Here is a 13,051-nt window from a genome sequence, read left to right as displayed (position 1 = left end):
CACAAAGACAAGTATATGATCAGTGCTGCTACATTTGCACTCTCTACCTGTAAAGCAAATTATTTCACACTGGCTTCTCTGTGTGAAAAAATGTGCAAATTCATAGCAGACTGCTGTCTTCCAGTAATATTTGCTAATCATAACAATTGTATTTAGCCTGTGTAATCACCCTAATTTGTTCTCTGTGTCATTTTTACCTCTGTTGTGGTCACTCAACCACTATATGCCATTTAATACTGCTGTTCAAGTTAAGTTGTTCAAACTGTGTAATTTCTTTTTTTTTTAGCAACTAACTGCTTGTGAAAGGAACACGAACAGTATGAGAAGATTGATTGCAAGTCTTTCTAATAAGGTGGGCTTGCTTATAAAATAACCACAGAATGCAACGAATCTAAAATGTGATCTCTACGACATGAGCATCTCCAGAAGAGGAAAAGAATCCTGTGGAAATATTACTTCTTGAGCTGAGAGGTAAACTTCTCTCTGTACCAAATCTCTGTACCAAAAAAAATTTTGTGAATTTAATTTATAAGTTTTTTAAGAAAAACCCAACCTACATAAATAAATATCTATCATTAATTGCAATAAAAGAAGGCAAAAACCAATGAAGTGAAGAATGGACAGAACAGGCTATGAAACAACAGTTCTAAAAATACTTTGCAATGAACAAGTCATTGTTCAAAAAACTGTCAGAGAACTAGATAAAAGTTTCATTATTTGAACCAGCATCAGAAAAGGAATTTTATTAGATCTATACTGCAGGAAAAAATAAGGTGAAGAGCATTGATGCATATCTTTAAAACTAATATTAAATAAATTTTGATTTACTAATTAAGTAATGAGGATCAAAATAGAAAAATAGAAGACAGTGCTTTACCATGTATGTAAGATACTTCTATTAAACATAGCTATTGTTCATATCTGATTATTCTGTGAGCATTTACAAACCTACTTACTTCCTGTTGGTTATGTGTGTATCTAAGAGCAGAATTTGGTCCGGTGACTTCATTTTCTGCCACATAAAGTAACCAGATTACTTTGATAGGAAAAACCACAGGGGGAAAAACGCATATATCTGTATGAATTAATTTGATTTAACTACTGCAGGATTTGATTTAATGATTAAACACACTCTGTTCTCTGGTAAAAAACAGGTACCAGATGGTATGCATAGCAAAATATGTTTGCTCTATACCTGCAGGTTTTGAAGTAAAATACAACCTTCCTAACATCTGGTGTACCACCTCAGGACATCTGAAAGTGCACAAAGTAGACAGATATTATCAGATAACAGAAGGCTATGTTGAGTAGATTTAATCTTAATTTTATACAGATAGTGGCACAAAATAGTTATGAACACAAACACCATACCAAGAAATATCACTTGTATGCAGCATTTTACATCTAATTTGTAGATTGCCAGTTGTGCAATACCAAGTTTCTTAGAATAGCCACAATTGTCATATATAATTTATTCTGTAGTTTCCATTGCTAAACAGAAAAATGTACAGAGAGTTATCTAAAAATGTGTTGACATGCTTGTATATAAATAATAAATACTTTTGTATTATTTCCTAAGGGAGCTGTCAGAGAAGAACTCCAGCAACCTCTGGTATCTTATCTTTTTCAGTAGCATTGATATACACGACATTGTTGCTCCAGTCAAACACAGGATCTGAATAAGTCCAGAAGCATCAGTAACTTAATAGAGTTATCTTGTGGAACTGTATGGATATATACAGTCCCATTTGAATTACAGAGAGGTTGTGTTCACAGTGCGCAATGCACGAGTATGGAATACTGTAGTGACTTTAACAAGGATAGCCTTCCCCTTGAACTTCAAGCTAGCTCAGGTGTCTCCTCAGAGCACTTCAGAGCACCGTGAATCTTTTATTTCCAAACTGGTCAGTTCCATGGAATATTGAATGTCTGCTTTAAAGTTCCTAATATATAGAAATTCTATGGCATCTAGAATAATATGTAATTGTGTGATCTTATGAGCTGACATTTTCCATACCTATAAAGATGTCTGAAATATGTATGTTCCTTTTTTTTTCTTGTGTTAAATTGGCTAAATATTTTCTTTTGAATAAAGAATTTAGAAAAAAATACACTATTCTTGCATTGTACTTGAGCTGTTTTATTGGATTGGCAGCCTAAATAATCTGTACCCAGAAGTGTGGGAGGAATAAGGAGGTTGACATCCATGCTGGATTAACTCCCCATTTCAAATGAACAGATGAGGAGCCTGAATCTAAGGCTTCAGGGACAAAAGGCAGTAGTAGTTCTGCTGCCATGCTGAACAGCTTGGAGGAGCCAGTGGAACCTCTTCATGCAACTGGTGTTAGACAAGTATTCCAAACACCATTCAGATGCCTTGTGCTCTGCTATAAAAGTGTCTCACGTGTTCCAATGAAAAACGACTTAGATAATGTCAGGCGTTGAAAATAATATGGCAAAATTCTGAAGGAAAATCACCAGACTCTGCCATAGCTTAAACTGACAAATACTTAAATGATGGCCCAAATCTGAATACTTTCTTAAAAGGGTATGGTTAAATAATTTTCCATGTTGCAGCCTGTGAGTTTGGGCATTTATTTGTCCAGTTTTATTAAGCTTAGTAGTAACTAAAGTCTACAGTGTGTTTTATTTTTCAATTTTGTTCAATGGATTTTTTTCAAATACTATATTTAGAGAAATTGCTTCTTTGCAAAAACATTTTTCCTATGTTCAATCTGAAAACCAAAAGCTTGAAAACAGTCTCATCTTTAGGTGTGCATTTCTCAAAACCCTAAATATTATGTTGAATAGTTGATTTTTCTTCTCCATCAGCAGTATCTGAACTGATATTTGAAGTGAAACAAAACTATATATTGCAGAATGTTCTTTCCTCTTACTTGCATTCTCAGGGAGTGACGCTTCTTGAGAAGTTTAGTCGACAGCACCTGTCTCAGATATTGTACAATATCTGTATTTCTAAGAATGACCATCTGACATTTGCAATAAATAATGTTTTACAATAATAAATGTAATAAATTTTACAAATGAATCAGAACATTTTAGTTCAGTACAGAATCTAATCAATATAGAAAGAAATGCTGCACTCAGAAATGCTGTTCTGATTCAGACTCTAAATGAAGCAGCAGTCTTCCTTTATAATAATAATAAAAAATGGGTATCAGATATACACTATGTGAACACCTCCAGTCTTTGTGTATTTTCCCAAATCCACTATGCAGAATAGTCTGCAACAGTTATGACATTTTAATGGTAAAAATCAAGGCTGATCCATCTGAAGCCTGGTTCTGCTGAGTGCAGTTATTTACACTGTGGTCTCATTTTAGTTTATTGTAAAAGCAGAGGGAGTCACATGAGCATTTTCTGTCCTTCACCACAGCTGGAAGAATAAGAATGGTCAGCTGCAGTCCATTGTCAATCTGGAAACCTGCCATTCTGCTGAGAAAAGGCTTATGGGTAGTCTAACTTTGCTGTTCCTTGGGGGCAGGTGGACTTATGGGTCAGAACACTGACCTGTTGAATGACAAGCATTGGTTCTCTATGAGCCACTTTAAAGACTTGCTTTAAGACATTGCTTATTCAAGCAAGTCATGTAAATAACTAGCAAAAAAAGGAATGGGTGCATGAAGGCATGGGCAGGTCAGTAGACTGAGTTATTTTGCTCTCTTGACAGTCATTAAAAACTACACGAGACACAGAGAGGCAGTCTGACTCCTCTTCAGTGTTCCTCTTTGTATCATGACCCTCAGAAGCAATGTTCTGAGCCTGGGCAGAGTGGAATGCTGATGCCTTGCACCCCTCAAATGCGCTTCTGTTTCTGCTCCCATTTGAAGAACATTAACTCATCTGATATTGCAAGTTGTCCTGTCTCCTCTGAACTGTGGAGAAGACTTGTGACCTTGCGGGTGTGTAGGAGACTTAGTCTGATGACAACATGTGATTGAAGGAGGGCAATCAAAGAGGTAATGGCAACCCTATCTGAAAAATATCTACCTTTAAATTGAGAAAATATTTCTCTGGGGTGGAAATGTTAACTTTAACTGTTGTAACTTGTTCATTGCAATCTTGAATCTGTAGACCAGGATTCATAACATCTGTGTTTTATTGTTAGCTGGACAAAAATACTGCGAGGGTGGTATCATAAATGACTGTCCTTGCATTTTATCTCTGTGTGCATAACTTAATTATTGAGCTAACATGCTCCTAGCAGGCCAAAGAATGAAGGTAAGACAGGCATATTGGGTAGGTTAGGATTGACATATTTTCTGTGGTTAAAAAAAGAGAAATTCATGTTACCTAAATCCATTCTTCTGGACAGAAATAAACTGGTGTGTCTGTGAATTTTAATAATAGATGACACAAGTGCATATTTACTGGGTAATTCCCACCTCATCTATTATCTAAAAGATGCAAAAGTATCCCTAAGTAAGAGTGGCCTGAAGTAGGTCTGGTGAAATTCTGCTTTTTTCTAATAGAAATAGCGAGGCCAAGTGCAGAGGTATGGGTTTAATGGTCTTCAGAAGGAGAGGCATCTGTTTTAAGGCACATTTTCTAATGACTTGGTTTGGAGGATAAATTCTACCACATCGTACTCAAACTAAATGCCACAGCAAATACAAGCAACAGGTTATAGCAGAAGCAGAACTGGAAGAACACCTAGCAATTTATACTCTCACATATGAAGAATGACCTTATCAATAGCTGTGTTTGAATTGAAGATACAGGAAGAGTATACGGATTATTCTGGCTTTATCAGCTTTCCCCCTGTAATTCTAAAAGCTTATCTGAAAATATTTACCCATCTTCCAACAATAAACTAAAATGAGACCAAAATGTAGATAATTTTATTCCAGTTATTCTTTCTATGACAGCACATATATGTAGACATTGAGGTACTTTCCCAGACAGTGTGGGAAATGTAAGTTTTCAAAGAAATACATCTGTCAATATTCTGAATTTAGCATCTAGACTAAAAACCATAAAAGCAAGCTATTTATAGGGATCTGGAGCTTAAGGAAATCAGCGGTTTGAAACATGGTATGAACACAATGTAAAAATAAAGCAGAAAGTAAATTGTGCTAATGATTCTCATTGAGATCTTAAGAAATTCCAGATTACAAAAATCAGGTTGTGATTTTGTAAAAGGTCAGAAGCAAGGCACAATGGGTTGCATCTCAGCACCAGGCACAGTGGGGGCCTCATCTCAGAGAAGCTCATACAAAGAACAAGGGAAAGAAGACAGTAAATGGGTATTTCTATTATGCGAGCCATATTAACAGATTGCATAAAATCATATAGTCAAAATCTGCCTAATCTTTTAGTAGCTAAAACATGAAGAAATTGAATGCTGATAAAACACAACAAGAGTCTATAGCGAGAAATGTTCTCATTCTTCCTTTCCATAATATTTTAGAGAAAAGAATGAGCAAAAGAGGTATCTTTTTAATATATTTTTTTAGTGTAAGTTATGATTTAAAAACACTGTTTTAAAATTTAATACTGAAAAATGACTTGACAGGCTAAACTGAATACAGTAAATTAATTAGAAAGCAAAGGGGTAATGAATACATAAAATCCTGGTTCAGAATAATGGATAGTCCAGGGACAAAAAGAAGATGGTATAAACTCCTTAAAACCCCTGGATAACAGAATAAACTTTTTTTTCCTCTCCTTTAAAATTGCTGATTCACAAAAGGAAGTGCATATTAAACTACTTCTATAGTTTAAAATTATCTTATGTGCTATTTGACAATTTCAACTAGCTCTTGCAACCTGTTTATAAACCGTCCTGACTGAAACAGATGGATGTGTAATTCAAATAATGAGCTGGATCCACTCCCTGTAGCAGTCAATTATGCAGGGGTTCTTTCAGTATAGTATTCAAGAGACTAAGATCTTTCTCTATATATAGATCACCTGAAATGACCTTGCTTATGCAGTGTCAGAGCCAAAATGGAACAGTAGGATATGTATCTTGCTGCATTTTTAAGAGCTCAAACTGATTGTTTAAGAACTATTAGATATGACATTTGCACTTAAATTGTTCCCAGTACTTAGCACTCTGATCTTTTAATGTGATACTTTCTCTCTAGGTAAACTGCCCAGAGACATCTCATGTCTGAACACTGAATGCCATGTGAGGACTCCTAACAGCGTTGTATTTTGCTGAGGAAATGATGACAGTGAGGGAATGCATGCTCATCTCATTAACAATAAGCGATAATCTCTAAATAGTGAGAACTCTTGGACAAGATTTAATTTGCTTCTAGCACTGAAAATGAAATCATCTAAGGACCTGTCAAGTGGTGTGTGTACAATGTTCATCAAAAGTATTACATAGAGACTGCTCTTCCTCTGTGCTTGTCAACATGCACTCTGGACCAGATAATACCATAAAAACCTTTATTGTAAAAGCATTCGATAAGTGCTGTGGGAATTTTCTTTGATCTGCAGTAGGTACTGTTATGATCCAGTTTTAAGGTTCTTAGAAATGTCTCTGCCTGAATTAAGGTGCAAACGAGACCATATGCCAGCAACAATAGTAAGGGTTTTATTTGATGGTAAATATGAGAGAGAGAAAGAGAAAGAAAGAAAGAAAGAAGTAGAAGATGGGGAGGGGGGGACAGAAAGAGTGACAGGGACACAATAAGGAAAATATCACCACTCTGTGGATCCCAGTGATGTTCGTTGATCCTCTCCAGCTGGTCTCTCGGTGGTGAAGGTTCCCCCAGAAGGAACAGAGTCCCATGGGTGTACATGCTCAGGCTGGGTGGGCATGGCCGCCTGGAGGGGGGGTCAGTCTCCCATAGCAGACTCTGGGTCTGTTGCACCATGTGCAGTCCTGTGGGGCCAAGCCTCTCACGTGAAAGTCCCGTGGATGTGCCCTGTGGGGTTGGGGGTTCCACAGCTGGGCCAGTTTGTGTAATCAGAGGATGGGTGTTTATTGCCTCTCACCAGAGGTTGCAACCAAAACCTCCTCCTTCCCCCTCGGTTGGGGGGAGTCTGTGTAAACCTGGCTTCTGTGAGCTGTGTTCTCCCCCCACCTCAAACTCAGCCGGGGATAGTTGCCGCTGGTGGCTTTGGCCTTTTGTGGATGCAAACCTTTCCCTCAGCCTGAGATGACTGAACAATGTGTTTCCCTTTATCTAATCGACAATTTGACTTTCAGTTCAAAGTCCCACTCTTCTGGGAGGCTTCTTCGGTTGTAGCTTCTTTATAATGAGCAAAACTTTATATCAATGTTTGAGGCAAGAACTATTTTCAGTCTCTGACAGGTACCAGTGACAAAACTCTAGCAAACTGCATCATAGGATTTGAACACCTCGTTAACAAATGAAGCGAAGTTGTTGAGATTGGATAGGGGCCTCACTACTGCTTACATACATTAGATTAATCAGGAATTATCATGGAAAAGAGATATGCTGTTTGCCTTTGGCTTGCAAAGCTCCATTGATGGTTCAATTTGTGAGTTTAAGAGGTAAAACCTAGAAAACCTCATAAGGCTGTGCGGTGGGCTGGAACTATACTGCACTCATGGAACAACTTGGCTGCTGCTACAAAGGAAACTTCTTGCCCATTGCAGAGCAGCTCGAAAAGTGAGAAACACAATTATTTCTATTCTGTTTTGTATGACTTGTTGGTATGCAAATATAAACACTAATTGTATGTGGCTGCAGTCAAAATGATGTGAAACTGAAGAATGAGAGAGAGCTGAAATCTGGATCCGCAGTTAAAAACACCCTTGAAGCGCAGCTTTTGCAAAGAGGATATAATATGCTAGAATTCATAATCTGATGAGTTTAAGTCCTTAATTTTCTGCATGAAGGGACATAGAAAGTCTGGAATTCCTGTGTTACATGATATCAATGAAATAACTTGTCTGCATAACTTACAGCTTTCAAATAGTTTGCCACATACGAAGTGCTCAAATGTACTGTGTTGATTGAACAAAGATACTGTTATGCTCTGACTTACCATATAAATTCAATTAACAATTGTATTGGTGCACTTTGAAAGTACTATGATTTATTTGTTGCGTGTATAAGTGTTCAAAAGAACATTTACAGCAAATGGAAGGAAAACCATTGCAAATAAGACTCAAAGTATTTTTATTCCTCTTTATTTTGGGATGAGAGGCATCACTTTCATTTTTAGCTTACTACAGAACCATTTCTTTACTTTTTTCTTGTTCTCTTAATATCGTTCCATCATTCAGGGTAATTAGCAGTTTTAGAGCATTTTAAGTGTTTCCATTAATTTCAAGTTGCGCTTTACACTTTTTTAAGTGAAACCTGGAATTTGTCAGGACATCAAGAAATTTAAAAACAGTCAATACTTCTCCATTGAAAAAGTGGGTTAAAAAAAGAGGTATTTCTTCATCTGCTGCATTCCTATCCTTTGTTCTTCCCTGTGCCTGGGAAGGTTTGATTCATATCCCAGAATTATCCTGCACTAGAAAGGCTATCCACTGTGAGCATTAAATTCAACCCACATAAAGGAGTTCACTTGAAGGAGATCACTTCATTCCTCCTTACTCTGCAGTCTCTGCTCTGGAGATGGGCCAGAAGTTTAATGTAGGAGAGAAGAGAGAACTGGGAGTATGTGTGGGACTTTAAGAGCGGGGCATAAAAAGGTCAGAGTTTGGAACATCTAATCAGGAGGATACAAATTTTTGCTCCTGTATCGCTTCTGACAGTTTTGACATACTAGTTCAGAAGTACAGATTAGCTAAGCATTCTCTGCTCTTAGTATTTAATACAAGGAGAGGGAAAAACCCAGAGCTCTAATGTCCAGCTTGGTTTGCAGTAAACTACACGGACTATGATAATTTATTTCTGCTCTATTTTGTTTCTGACAACCTATTTACTTTTCCTAGAGAAGATAGAGACATAGACTAACAACGTGAACCTTCTATGATCTCTACCAGAAGGAGGAAGTTATCTAGTAGGTACATGAAATAGTCTGAGTGACTATTTATTATGAATGGTCAGTTATAAAAAAATGGTGGGCCTAGAATAACTGTGACCTTTTTCAGTAGCCATGAGGCTGACACTGATTAAATAAGAAGTGACAAAATTAAAATTTTTACCAACATGTTTCTTGAAAAGAAAATGGCATTTCAGGGGGTGTAAAGTAGTACGTTTGCTCACCATTTCATCACCCTTCAAGCCTGCTTTCATTTTTATACAACATCTGTGCTAAGGGTTTGTAGTTCTCATATGCTGATGGTGACACTTTCAGGTTTCTTTTAGTTTGGATTGGGTGCAGCTGCTCCCACAGTAAATGACATGAAACTTGATGATGTGCCACACTCCTTTTGCATTTGTACCACATAAATAGAACAACACAGATGGATTTATGCTGCCTTATGATACAGTCTTTTGCCTAACAATAGATTTTTCCTTAGCAGCTGGTAAAGCAGGAGTTTCATTGTCATATCTGCTTATGCTCATTTACGTAAAGTGGCATAACTAAGGTCTGCTGGGGACTGAGCCATCTAAATGCTACTGAATCACATTTCTTGTATGCTCTCTGTGACACCAAATGACAATGTATAGATAACCATCTTGACAGTATAGGCTGTAAGGCTCCAACATTCCACCTGTTATTGCCAAAATATGACCAGTATAAGCATAAATAATTAAATGCACCTAGAAAATATATTATTTGGATTTTTTTTTCTCATATAAGCCTATTTTTTGGAAAATTAAAAATAAAAAATCCTTCAGTGATTTTTTTTTTTGGTTTTGTGTAGACTTCTGGGCTTGTCAGAGAACAAATCATTAATACAACCCAGTTCCACCATTGCTTTTGTTTGAGAAAGGAGACAACTCATCCTTTTTATTACTTAAGGCATTGTCATAAAGTAAAAGGAAGTTCTGTTACGGAGTCCATTGAGGTCAGTCATAAAACATTGGTTATTGCTTTCTATTTATTCTTCATTGTTTCATACCTGTGCATTTTTCTGAAATTTACTGTGACTGGGGTGAAATCTTTGGATTAGATTTAGTGCTTTATGGTCACCATATCCTTAATTGACCCCTTCCATTCACAATGCTTGAATTTCTTTTTCAAAACAAATGACTCTCAAATTCTGCCCTCCATCTAGTTTTATAGCTGTGACTGTCTCTTGGGCATCCCTTAAGAAGTTGCTGGTTTTGTTTTTTCCATACTCTTTCTCTCCATTATAGCTAAGAATTTAATGCCCTCAGGAGAGTATGCTCCCAACACCTCTTTGTCTTCCATGTTATTGTGCTGTTCTCACTTTTAAGTTCGTGCAAACGATATCTAGATGTAAAAAGGAATATTATAAACACATAAAATATTTTCTTTTTTTTTAATAAAAATGTTCTAAAATGTTTATAAAACATTTTAGAACATTTGACTGGAGTTTTCTCTACACTGAAAAAAACCCTTTTATTTAAACAATGAAGTGTAAACTGTTGTGACACACTATTGTTTAACTATTCATCAATGCCTTGGATGAAGGTGCAGATCCCTCCTCAGCAAGTTCACAGGTGACACCAAGCTGGGAGGAGTGGCTGATACCCCAGAGGGCTGTGCAGCCTTGCAGAAGAACCTCTACAGAGTGGAGAGATGGGCAGAGAAGATCCTTCTGAAATTCAGCAAAGGCAAGTGCAGAGTCCTGCACCTGGGGAAGGATAACCCCGTGGACCAGCACAGACTGGCACCTGACCTACTGGAAAGCATCTCTGTGGAGAAAGACCTGGAGGTCCTGATGCACAGCAAGCTGTCCATGAGCCAGCAGCGTGCCCTGCTGTACAAGAAGGCCAATGATTAGATTTGCTGCACAAGGAAGAGCATTGCCAGCAGGTTGAGGGAGGTGATCCTGCCCCTGTACTCAGCCCTGGTGAGGCCACATCTGGAATGCTGTGTGCAGTTCTGGGCTCCTCAGGATGAGACATGGAACTCCTGGAGTGGGTCTGGTGGAGAACAGCAGAGATGATTTAGGGACTGGAGCATCTCTCTTACAAGGAAAGGCTGAGGGAGCTGGGCCTGTTCAGTCTCGAGAAGAGGTTGACTGAGATGAGACCTCGTCAGTGTCTATCCGTATCTAAAGGGAGGGTGTCAGGAGGGTGGATCCAGGCCCTTCTTGGTGGTACCAAGCAACAGGACAAGAGACAATGGGCAGAAAGTTTTGCATGAATAATAAGAAAAAAGCCTTTATGTGTGTGACTGAGCAGGAACAGGTTGCACAGAGAGGTTGTGGGGTTTCCCTCACTGGAGATATTCAAGAGCCATTTGGAAGCAATCCCATGCAATGTGCTCTAGGATGTTCCTGCTTGAGCAGGGAGGTTGGACCACATGACCCACTGTAGTCGCTTCCAACCTTACCCAGTTTGTGATTCTGTGAAAAAAAGAAAATGCATTCTTCAAGTATGTTTCCCCACGTTGTGACAGCTATTGAAAATGGAAATGTTTCCCCAGTTCAGTCAGCAAGAACCTTAGAATAGTAAGTGCAACGGTAAAGGAGACACTAACAGAACATATTAAGGGGAAAATTGTTTTAAAATATTTTTTCTTTAAGTTTACTGTTTATTAATATTGACTTCACATCAAAAGCAACATATTTTAAATAATCACATTAGGTAATTGTGCATTTTTCTGTGAAACTTCAGAATTGTTTTTGCTAAGAAACATTTTTTTCCCTAAGTGCAAAACCCCTTAATTTGACAGATTTGTGGAAGCAAAGTTGCTTGGGACTTCGAATACAATCATCTCGGTCTAACCTCTGGTTCAGGACATCTTTAAAGTGCAGACTGCTGGAAGCTGAGATGACACATTGGGAAAGTTTAGCTTTTGTATTCATGCCCTGTACATCTTGTAAAGGTCATGTATTTAGGTTAACAAAGTTTTACTTGTGGCAGTATCTGTATTTACTTTTTTAAGAATTATCCTTACATATATGCATATGTACAGATGTATAAGCTGGTTCTGATATCATATTTTGTGATGCAAACCAATATAAACATTAATGTCCCACAATTTATGATCTCTCTATTCTTGCCATGGCCTTTATCCAAAACTCAGTCACCTGTGCTATAAATTACATGCTACATGAGAAGATTTGCGCTTCTTTCTGTCTCCAGGTCCTTGGTACTAAAGTAATCTTCATGAAATCCTTAAGACTACTCTTCATGTTTCCCTGCTATTTCAGCTTCTTCCTCCAATTTGTGTCTTCTCATTATTCAAAGTCTTGCACTTTCCTGGCTTCAGTCTGTCTTTCAACACTAATCCTTTGGATTCCTTTGCTTTCAACACTCATTTCCATAAGTCACTTCACTCTGTATGGTGATCTGCTCCTAGAATTACTTTTGAGCCTGAATATGTTAAGTAACTTATATCTTCCAGATCATGCCTGCTACCTTTGGTCAAATTTTGGCATTGAAATAAATTTGCGCTATCTTTTGAGGAGAGAAAGGTAGTGAAATGGAGCTCATACAAGGTATGTACCTCAACTTTACACAGTGCAAAGTTGTAACTTTTCAGAAGTCACTTCACAGCCTTGCCTTCTTCTGGGCCATGACTGATTTAAAACAGATGTCTCTTACTTTAGAGCATGACACAGCTTTGACAACAGAAGTTGCTGGCTGAAGGAGCTGGCTGAAGGAGCGATGAATATCAAGATGTATCAGAGGAGCAACATGTGCCACATTCTTAAAACTAATCCTTATGGATTATGCTTGGCTCTACCACCAGCCCATCCGGTTTGTGCATGCCCTTTGTTCTTGGAAAATCACAAGAAGCTGAATCACTCTCATTTCTTTGGTGGAAGGTAAGAAGCCTTCAGCTCTGCTGGTGACACTGGCTAGGTTATTCAACTTCATTTTACCCAGTGATATCAAGCTCAGACAATAGATTGACATTTATATAAGATTCCCTTTGAAGTTCTGTTAATTTCTGGCTCTGCTCATATGAATAAGATAAATTATGAGTACTTATCTTTGTACCATTCAAAATAGACTAGCTAAATGCTAGGTGATTACTGGAAATGATTTTTGTAAAGTTTAAC

General features: G+C 37.7%; 1 long non-coding RNA gene across 1 annotated transcript; it reads left to right on the top strand.

Annotated features, from left to right (window-relative positions):
• Positions 1–395: 395 nt before the first annotated feature.
• LOC116445823 lies at positions 396–2,111 on the top strand. The gene is made up of 2 exons (XR_004240894.1): positions 396–471; positions 1,202–2,111. It is a non-coding gene; the product is annotated as an uncharacterized LOC116445823 (long non-coding RNA).
• The last annotated feature ends 10,940 nt before the right edge of the window (positions 2,112–13,051 follow it).

This window comes from Corvus moneduloides, chromosome 6 (assembly GCF_009650955.1).
Source record: "Corvus moneduloides isolate bCorMon1 chromosome 6, bCorMon1.pri, whole genome shotgun sequence".
Taxonomy (NCBI): domain Eukaryota; kingdom Metazoa; phylum Chordata; class Aves; order Passeriformes; family Corvidae; genus Corvus; species Corvus moneduloides.
The sequence above is the reverse complement of the archived record's forward strand: the minus strand, read 5'-3'. Positions and strand labels throughout refer to the sequence as shown.